We start from the raw sequence: 10,718 nt of genomic DNA, 5'->3' as shown, positions 1-10,718 counted from the left end.
CTGCATTGTTGCTCTTTCCTGGATCTATAGCCTGAAGGGCTTTGACTTGACATCCAGGACCGTCCGTCCCTTCTCTGGGTCTCCAGCGTGTTGGCCTACCCTGTAGATTCTTGATTTGCCAGCCTCCTTAATCATTTGTGCAAATTTCCTAGAATAATTTATTGAAATAAATTTCTTAAAATCTATCATCTACCTATCTTTCACTATCATCTATCAATCCTGGGCCTTCGTTTTCTCTGGAGGACCCTGAACTAAAACACTAAGCAAGAAATATTGTCTCTTGCCAGATAATGTTGTGTACAGGGGACCCCATTTTTGTCATCTAATTTGTTTAAAGACATAGGTCACAAGCTCGAGTATGGAAGTCAAGAAATGGTTCTGCTGATATTTGCAACAGTTATTCTTTGGTCTTGCCTTTTCCAGTTCATCTTGCACATTGCAGCCAAAGGGGCTTTTTAAAAGCACAAATATGATATTACCTTCTCCTGTAAGATTATTTAATAACTCATCATAACCTTACAAAAATCCAAACCCATGTGTGTGGTGCACCTGGCCTTTTGTAATCAGGCCACTGTGTCTCTCTGGCCTCTCCACTTACCCACCTCCCTCATGATCCAGCCGTGGGGAACCACCTGTGGCATTCCACCTATTCCAAGCCTTCTTTCTCCTGTAAATCTTTAATCTTCAAGCTGTTGATTCTGCTTAGAATACTTGCCCCTCATTTGTCTGTCTGTCAAGCACCTACTTGGACTTTCCCAGTGGCTCAGTGGTAAAGAATCTGCCTGCAGTGCAGGAGCCAGAGGAGACATAGGTTTGACCCCTGGGTAGAGTAGAGCTCCTGAAAAAGGGCATGGCAACTGACTCCAGTATTCTTGCCTGGAGAATCCCAAAGACAGAGGAGCCTGTGGGCTACAGTCCATAGGGTTGCAAAGAGTTGAATGCAACTGCAACTGAAGTGACTTAGCACGCACACACCTACTCATCTTTCAGTTCTTACCATGACATCATTTCCTACCTGCTTTGGCCAGTGTTGACTATTTTCTATTCTGTGCCCTCATAGAGCTGTTTTAGGCAGTTCATGATATCTCAAGTTCTCTCTGCCATCTATCTTTCCACATTCAAGGCTACACCCTATAGTGTAGCCATTCCAGGTTGTCACCCTAGAAGTGACAACCAATGCTTGTTACTGCAGCCTCAGGACTCCACATGGACAGTGGTCACAGGGCTATTTATGAAAAATTGTATGCTTGTCTAGTTAATGGGAGCAATCTATATACCACTGAATCAGGCAATGATTTTAACAAAGGCACTCTGCATGTGAGAAAGTCTCTATGTATTTAAGAACAAAGATTGGGCTTCCCAAGTGGCACTAGTGGGAAAGAATCTGCCTGCCAAAGCAGGAGACACAGTTTGATTCCTGGGTCAGCAAGAAATCCTGGAGGCAGAAATGGCAACCCACTCCAGTATTCTTGCCTAGAAAATCCCATGGACAGAGGAGCCTGGCTGGCTACAGTCCATGGGGTTGCAAAGAGTCAGATACGTCTAAGCACACAAACATGGTGAAATGGCAAAAGAAAATGTTTTCAGCTTGCATGGAGAAAATTTGGTCATATTAAAGAAGGGGTCAGATGTATCAGTAATAGCAGAGATCAGGGTAAATTGCAAGTATCATCACAGGAGACTCCAGACTTAAGATCCCTTTTTGATTCTTGTTAAGGAAATGAGTTACAAGTTTGGAGTCATCTGTATATTATTCATTCAGAGTCTTTGTAAGACTTCCTTTCATAAAAAAAAAAAAAATCTTTTTCTCTAAGAGATTGAAGACTCTATTAAAGAAAGGGAACATTGCCCGAAAAGAAGAAAACAAGAAATATTGGGTTGGTCAAAAAAAAAAAAAAAAAAAGCATTGGGATTTTCCATAAGATCTTACAGAAAAACTCAAAGGAACTCTTTGGCCAACCCAATATCTGTTGAGTAAATGAAGGAGAGGATGTAAACAGATAATAAAAGCTTAACTAATCAGCTTTCGGTTGATTGTGGTAGTAACCGAAAATTAGTCATTTCAATTAGTAATTGAAAATTGAAACTCAATAATCTGTGCAGTGTAGATAATTGAAAGGGTTGACTTTTCCCTGTTTCTATGTATCTTCTCCTATTGTCCTTCCGGCACAGGAGGCACTTTTATGTTATCTGGTTTGACCTTGACAACCAATACAAGAGGTAAATGTTATCTTCATTTTATAGATAAGAAAAGTCAGGCTCCAAGGAGACAAATGATTGTTCAAAGTCTCACATCTCATAACAGCAGAGCTCCGCATCTCATATGCTCTTTCCAGCCTGTATTTAAAGACTGGCCACGCCTGTATAAAGCCCTTCACTCAAGTTAAACTGATCCACTTAGCACCCCTTAATGCTTCTGCCCTTTAGTTCTTTGTATTCATGATTCTTTACTTCCCTCTGTCATATCTTTTCTCTTTCATCCTTTAGCACTTTAGTAAAATCCCTTTTATGAAAACGGCTTAGCTTTAGTCCAGGGTTTCTCAACCTTAGCACTGCTGACATTTTGGCCAGAGAATTCTTTTTTTGTGGGGAACAATCCTGTGCATCATAGGATGTTTAGCAGCATCCCTGGCATCTAGCCATGAGACACCAGTAGCGCTCCCCCGCCCAACTATGACAGCCAAAAATACTGCCAAGCCTGCCTTGCTCAGCATCTTCAGGGGAGCCAACTACTCTCAGCTGAGAAATTTGTTCTCATACATCCCCGCTTGTAAGTCTTTGCAAATCTTTTCGAGGTCTCTGCAAAAACCACAGCCCTTTACTGGTAATCTCTGTATTTAAACACTCACTTCCTTAAGACCACCCTTTCTTGGTTTTCTTTATATTTTCACTGTTGTGTTGCTATTTAACTTTTCACGTGTAGAACTGTCTTTCCAACTTTCCTAAAGTTTTTTTTCAAGTTGAAATGCAGCCCTTTCTGAATCTCAATAAGCCTTTGTGTTTTGCACAGAACACCAATTTGATAATCTGATTATTTTGTGGCATGGAAATTTGAATTAACTAATGATGTGAAATTATTTGACACACCTAATGACTAATGATGCCCAGCAGCAGCTCAAGTCCCAGTTGTCAAGTCACCTGGGAGGAAATTGACAAATGCCAACTACTGTTTAGTTTCCATTCATGCGCTAAGTTAATTCCTTGAACAATAACAAAAAAAAAAATTGGATTTCTGCATAGTTTCTCTATTATATTGTAAAAGGCAAAAGATTTTTTAAAAATGAGGTGAAATGATTAAATCATGAGATCATGTTTATACTTTCATGCAAGAGCACAGTCACTGTTTGCTGGAGAAAAGAAGACTTTTTAAAAGCTGCAATTTTTTAACCTTACTGGAGAACACATGAACATTTCTGCTTTTCCACAGGTGTGAAAAACAAACAGATTCTAACTTTTTTCAGGTGCCTGGGCACATGGCCCATTTTAGAAATCTTAGCTTTAGGTTGTACTTATGATTTCACCATCTCATATAGCCACTTTGTTTTGTTAATGTGGTGAATAGTCCTTCAGGACAAGAATAGAAGACTTCTATGAAATCTGTTTTTATTAAAAATATACAGAACAGAAAATTTGTCATCCAAATCATTTCAAGTGTACCACTCAGTTCTGCAAAGTATCTTCACATTATTGTACAATCAATCTCCAATCATTTTTCACCTGGCAAAACTGAAACCCTACAGTGAGCAAACAATTTCCTTCTTCCTTTATTCAACCCCTCCCAACCACCATCCTACTTTGTCTCTCTATGGATTTGACTACTCCAGATACATCACATAAGGGGGATCATACCTTATCTGTCCTTCTGTGACTAGATTATTTCACTTGACATAATATCCACACAGTTCATCCATGTTGCAGAATATGTCAGAATTTCCTTCCTCTTTAAGGCTGCATTATATTCCATTGCATGTATAGACCACATTTTGTTTATCCATCCATCTATTGATGGACACTTGGGCTGCTTCCATCTTTTAGCTATTGTGAAAAATGCTGATATAAACAATGTATACATATCTCTCGGAGACTGCTTTCATTCATTTTGGGGCATAAACCAGAAGTGGAATTGTTGTATCATATGGTAGTTCTGTTTTTAATTTGTTAAGGAACTATCATACTGATTTCTACAGAGACTGCATCAGTTTACGTTCCTACCAAGAGTGAGCAAGAATTCTAGATTCACCACATCCTTGCTGACACTTGTTATTTTTTTGGTTGTTTGTTTTTGGACAATAGCCATCAATGAGCAGTATCTCACTGTTGTTTTGATTTGCATCTCCTTAAGGATGTGTGATGATTTGAACAACAGATGATTTGAGCAACTTTTCTTGTGCTTGTTGGTCATTTTTGTACATCTGTTTTGGGGAAACGTCTCTTCAAGCCTCTTGACCACTTTTTAACTGAGTTGTTTGTTTTCTGTTTAGTTCTGGTCATTCTTTACATATTCTGCAGAGTAACCATTTATCAGATTATATAATTTGCAAATATTCTCTCCCATTCCATAGGTTGCCTTTTCACTCTGTCCATTGTGTTCTTTGATGCATAGAACTTTTTAATTTTGATGGAGTCTGATTTATCTCTTTTTTATTTTTTTGGCATCTTATTCTTCAATAAAATCAGGGGCCTCCAGGGGTATAATCTGGAAGCAGAACTGTGCTAAACACTATTGCTGATGGACTGCAAGCCAGTGGAGCCCTTGGTGAAACCAGCCTAAATAATACATAATACAGTATAATCTCTCTGTTCTGATTCATACAAAAATTACAAAATATTCCCTGCCCCAAATCCTTACATTATGAAAATGAAATAAAACCCTAGAATGAGGTGGTTTTACAGATGTATTAGCCTGGAACACACAGTAAAGCTGCCTTCTGGACATGGCTGCCTCCAGCCAGCAGCTCCAGGCCAAGGTGGTGGTGCAGGTCCGGGGACAGGGGTCTCTCCTGGGACAGGAAGCCAGGCCCCCTGGAGCCCCCGGCCCTGCTCCCTGGCGCAGGCGCATCCCAAGCAGGGAGCCGCAGCACTCAGTAGCCCCGACGTCTCCGCTCTGTCGTGGGCAGGCGGTACTGTTTCAGGCTTGACGTCCTTCTGCGTGTCTGCCTTCTGGGCTCCACCGACGCACTTCAGGGGTCTCAGCAGTGGCACCTTCGGGCGAACACTGACTGCAGTGCCTGGCTGGAGTACGAGGATAGCTTGGCTGCTCCCGACAGCTGGCGCCTGGGCAGCTCCATCAGGTAGCCAGGTCCCTGTCTCCGGGGCTGGTCCTCCTCAGGCCTCGGGGGTGCTGTTTCTGCTTCCGGCCTTCCTGTGCCATCTGCCAGGTGTTGCTGAGTAGTTCTGGTGCCATGGGGACGCTTGGAGAAGACAGCGGGGGGGGGGGGGGGGGGGGGGGGCTTTCGCCTGTCCCTGGCCAGAGCTTGCTTCTCAGCAGCCCTCTGCTCCTGGAAGGTGGGGTGCTGCAGACCTGGTGGGCAGTGATTCTCTCGTCAGGCTCAGAGGCCACCACTTCCGTGCAGGAGCGAGAGCCATTGCGGGGACAGGTTGGTTGTCAGTAGAGGTATCCCTAATCCCTTTTTAAAAGGAAAATCAAAACTCATAGCTCTGGACTGTTTGAACTTGGCGAGGGTCTTCTCCGCAGGCGTGCCCATGACGTCGTGGATCCTTGAGATCTGGACCAGCTCGTTGGCTCTGGGGAAGAGAGGCTGCAGGCTGGCCATCTTGCAGAGCTCGCAGCCCGCGGTCCACAGGTCCATCGTGTAGCTGTAGAAGCCATGGGTGAGCAGACACTCAGGGGCCCGGTACCGGCAGGTGGAGAGGTGCTCCATGTAAGGCTGCTTAGAGTAGATGCTCCGGCATGACCTGAGGTCCCCTAATTTCAGGACATCCTGCTTTATTAATATATCTTCTGGTTTTACATCTCTGGGAAATATTCCATTTCTGGGCATGTGATCCAGAGACTTACACAGCTGGTACATATAGTGCTTTTTTTTTTTCCTGATAATCAGTGTCTTCTCCCTCACAAATATTCATGTCCATAAGTTCACATGTTAGTGCAAGAGAAAAAGATTTTCTGTCAAAAACCGCTTTGTGCAGTCCGAGAATGTTTGGGTGTGGATTCAGGCGTCTCGGTGCTTGTATCCCTCGCAGATTGTTCACTTGCTCAGTGCTTTCAAAATGCTGTTTTACTTGTTTACATGCATGGTAGTTTCCATCTCTCAGGTTCTGCATCTTAGTAACTTCAGAAAACATTCCCTCTTGTATTTTGTCAATTGCTTTATAGTTCTGCATCCTGGATGCAGAAGCCGGCGACAACTCCTTGCCGGTACTGGTTGGAGAAGAAAGGGATAGAAAGTGGAGGCCCTGGCTTCCACTCCTTAGAGGCAGGATCCCAAACAAGGACCTTCGCGGTGGTCCCTAGATGGAGAGCATTAGGATCCGGCCGCCATGTGTATCCCTATCACCTTGGCTTGATTTATCTCTTTATACTTTTATTGCCTACATTTTTGGTGTCAGATCCAACATATTACTTAAATCCAATGTCATGAAGGACTTAGGTCAAATTTATCTTCCTCACAGAATCTAGAGCTCATGAATTACTTCCATTTTTGTTGACTGAATGTTTTAAATGCTAAGTACCAACCAAATCTTCATAGGGGCCTAGAGGAGCTATCCCACATTGAAGATCAGGAAGGGCAACTTCAGTATTCTTGCCTTGAGAACCCCATGAACAGTATGAATGAAAAGGCAAAATGATAGGATACCAAAAGAGGAACTCCCCAGGTCAGTAGGTGCCCAATATGCTACTGGAGATCAGTGGAGAAATAACTCCAGAAAGAATGAAGGGATGGAGCCAAAGCAAAAACAATACCCAGTTGTGGATGGGAATGGTGATAGAAGCAAGATCTGATGTTGTAAAGAGCAATATTGCATAGGAACCTGGAATGTCAGGTCCATGAATCAAGGCAAATTGGAAGTGGTCAAACAAGAGATGGCAAGGGTGAACGTCAACGTTCTAGGAATCAGTGAACTAAAAAGGACTGGAATGGGTGAATTTAACTCAGATGACCGTTATATCTACTAATGTGGGCAGGAATCCCTCAGAAGAAATGGAGTAGTCATCATGGTCAACAAAAGAGTCCGAAATGCAACACTTGGATGCAATCTCAAAAATGACAGAATGATCTCCGTTCATCTCCAAGGCAAACCATTCAATATCACAGTTATCCAAATCTATGCCCCAACCAGTAACGCTGAAGAAGCTGAAGTTGAATGGTTTTATGAAGCCCTACAAGACCTTTTAGAACTAACACCTAAAAAAGATGTCCTTTTCATTATAGGGGACTGGAAGGCAAAAGTAGGAAGTCAAGAAACACCTGGAGTAACAGGCAAATTTGGCCTTGGAATGCAGAATGAAGCATGGCAAAGACTAATAGAGTTTTGCTAAGAAAATGCACTGGTCATAGCAAACACCCTCTTCCAACAACACAAGAGAAGACTCTACACATGGACATCACCAGATGGTCAACACTGAAATCAGATTGATTATATTCTTGCAGCCAAAGATGGAGAAGCTCTATACAGTCAACAAAAACAAGACCAGGAGCTGACTGTGGCTCAGATCATAAACTCCTTATTACCAAATTCAGACTCAAATTGAAGAAAGTAGGGAAAACCACTAGACCATTCAGGTATGACCTAAATCTAATCCCTTATGATTATACAGTGGAAGTGAGAAATAGATTTAAGGGCTTAGATCTGATAGATAGAGTGCCTGATGAACTATGGAATGAGGTTCATGACATTGTACAGGAGACAGGGATCAAGACCATCCCCATGTAAAAGAAATGCAAAAAAGCAAAATGGCTGTCTGGGGAGGCCTTACAAATAGCTGTGAAAAGAAGAGAGGCAAAAAGCAAAGGAGAAAAGGAAAGATATAAGCATCTGAATGCAGAGTTCCAGAGAATAGCAAGAAGAGATAAGAAAGCCTTCTTCAGCGATCAATGCAAAGAACTAGAGGAAAAGGACAGAATGGGAAAGACTAGAGATCTCTTCAAGAAAATTAGAGATACCAAGGGAACATTTCATGCAAAGATGGGCTCGATAAAGGACAGAAATGGTATGGACCTAACAGAAGCAGAAGATATTAAGAAGAGGTGGCAAGAATACATGGAAGAACTGTACAAAAAAGATCTTCACAACCCAGATTATCATGATGATGTGATCACTAATCTAGAGCCAGACATCTTGGAATGTGAAGTCAAGCGGGCCTTAGAAACTATCACTACGAACAAAGCTAGTGGAGGTGATGGAATTCCAGTTGAGCTGTTTCAAATTCTGAAAGATGATGGTGTGAAAGTGCTGCACTCAATATGCCAGTAAATTTGGAAAACTGAGCAGTGGCCACAGGACTGGAAAAGTTCAGTTTTCGTTCCAATTCCAAGGAAAGGCAATGCCAAAGAATGCTCAAACTACTGCACAAATGCACTCATCTCACATGCTAGTAAAGTCATGCTCAAAATTCTCCAAGCCAGGCTTCAGCAATACATGAACCGTGAACTCCCTGATGGTCAAGCTGGTTTTAGAAAAATCAGAGGAACCAGAGACCAAATTGCCAACATCTGCTGGATCATGGAAAAAGCAAGAGAGTTCCAGAAAAATATCTATTTTTGCTTTATTGACTATGCCAAAGCCTTTGACTGTGTGGATCACAATAAACTGTGGAAAATTCTGAAAGAGATGGGAATACCAGACCACCTGACCTGCCTCTTGAGAAAGCTGTAGGCAGGTCAGGAAGCAACAGTTAGAACTGGACATGGAACAACAGACTGGTTCCCAACAGGAAAAGGAGTATGTCAAGGCTGTGTATTGTCACCCTGCTTATTGAACTTATATGCAGAGTACATCATGAGAAATGCTGGACTGGAAGAAACACAAGCTGGAATCAAGATTGCCAGGAGAAATATCAATAATCTCAGATATTGAGATGGCACCACCCTTAAGGCAGAAAGTGAAGAGGAACTAAAAAGCCTCTTGATGAAAGTGAAAGAGGAGAGTAAAAATGTTGGCTTAAAGCTCAATATTCAGAAAACGAAGATCATGGCATCTGGTCCCATCACTTCATGGGAAATAGATGGGGAAACAGTGGAAACAGTGTCAGACTTTATTTTGGGGGGCTCCAAAATCACTGCAGATGGTGACTGTAGCCATGAAATTAAAAGATGCTTACTCCTTGGAAGAAAAGTTATGACCAACCTAGATAGTATATTCAAAAGCAGAGACATTATTTCGCCGACTAAGGTTCTTCTAGTCAAGGCTATGCTTTTTCCTGTGGTCATGTATGGATGTGAGAGTTGGACTGTGAAGAAGGCTGAGCGCCGAAGAACTGATGCTTTTGAACTGTGGTGTTGGAGAAGACTCTTGAGAGTCCCTTGGACTGTAAGGAGATCCAACGAGTCCATTCTGAAGGAGATTAACCCTGGGATTTCTTTGGAAGGAATGATGCTAAAGCTGAAGCTCCAGTACTTTGGCCACCTCATGCGAAGATTCACTCATTGGAAAAGACTCTGATGCTGGGAGGGATTGGGGGCAGGAGGAGAAGGGGACGACAGAGGATGAGATGGCTGGATGGCATCACTGACTCAATGGACGTGAGTCTGAGTGAACTCTGGGAGTTGGTGAGGGACAGGGAGGCCTGGCGTGCTGCGATTCATGGGGTCACAAGAGTCAGACATGACTGAGTGACTGAACTGAACAGAACTGAAATCTTCATAAAGTTTCCTCACTCCCATTCTACTATTTCTGTCCATGGAATTCCCCAGGGAAGAATATTGGAGTGGGTCGCCATTTCCTTCTCCAGGGGATCTTCCCAAACCAGGGATTGAACCTGAGTCTCCCTCATTGCAGGCAGATTCTTTACCAACTGAGCTACTAGGGAAGGCCTTTCACCAACCAAATCTTCATAAAGTTTCCTTCCTTACTCCAATTCTCCTATTTCTAGAAACAATTCTATTGTATAATCGAGAGGAGAGTACACTTTCTCTCAATCTATCTTTCCCTCTCCACCCTGGCTTTTGTGCTCTCTTGTGTACTGAGAATGGAACCCCTCTATTCTCTTTAATAGCAGTCTGTGTATAAAAATAAAAGAATTATACTACCACCTAACATTTTGTGAGGATTAAATGGAAAAAGAAATTATGTGTAGTTTTGGTGACACTTGTAAATAGTAATTGCTCATGAACAATGGTGATTAGTTATCAGTGAAAAAGAAATCAGACTTACGGAACCTAAAAATTCCTTAAGATTTGCTGATGTATCTTCACAACACTGTCAAGTTATCATATTCTTGTTGGGAAGATAAGTTTAAATTAAAACATGTGTATAAAGAGAAGCAAGATCATCAGTGAGTAAAGCAAGTACTGATGTCTGTCAAGAATTCCAAGGAGAGATTACTACAAAATCGAGCAGCACGATAAAGCTTCATGGAGAAGATGAACTTGGGCATCATCCTGATGGAGAGCTGAATTTAGATAACAGGAGAGGAAAAGAAGGAGGCACCAAGACAGCAAACACCTGAAGGATGGTTTGTCTATCAGCTGATCTTCAGAATGTGGAAAGACTTAAAAATCACATTATAGGTTTTGTACCTCATCTTCTAAACCAAG

The 10,718-nt window shown here is 42.3% G+C and overlaps 1 pseudogene; it reads right to left on the bottom strand.

The window, feature by feature from the left end:
* Positions 1 to 5,081: 5,081 nt before the first annotated feature.
* LOC138446797 (MAPK/MAK/MRK overlapping kinase pseudogene) lies at positions 5,082 to 6,345 on the bottom strand (annotated as a pseudogene).
* Between the last annotated feature and the right edge of the window lie 4,373 nt (positions 6,346 to 10,718).

This window comes from Ovis canadensis, chromosome 10, assembly GCF_042477335.2.
Source record: "Ovis canadensis isolate MfBH-ARS-UI-01 breed Bighorn chromosome 10, ARS-UI_OviCan_v2, whole genome shotgun sequence".
NCBI classification, from domain to species: domain Eukaryota; kingdom Metazoa; phylum Chordata; class Mammalia; order Artiodactyla; family Bovidae; genus Ovis; species Ovis canadensis.
This window is presented reverse-complemented; position numbering and strand designations above follow the sequence as displayed.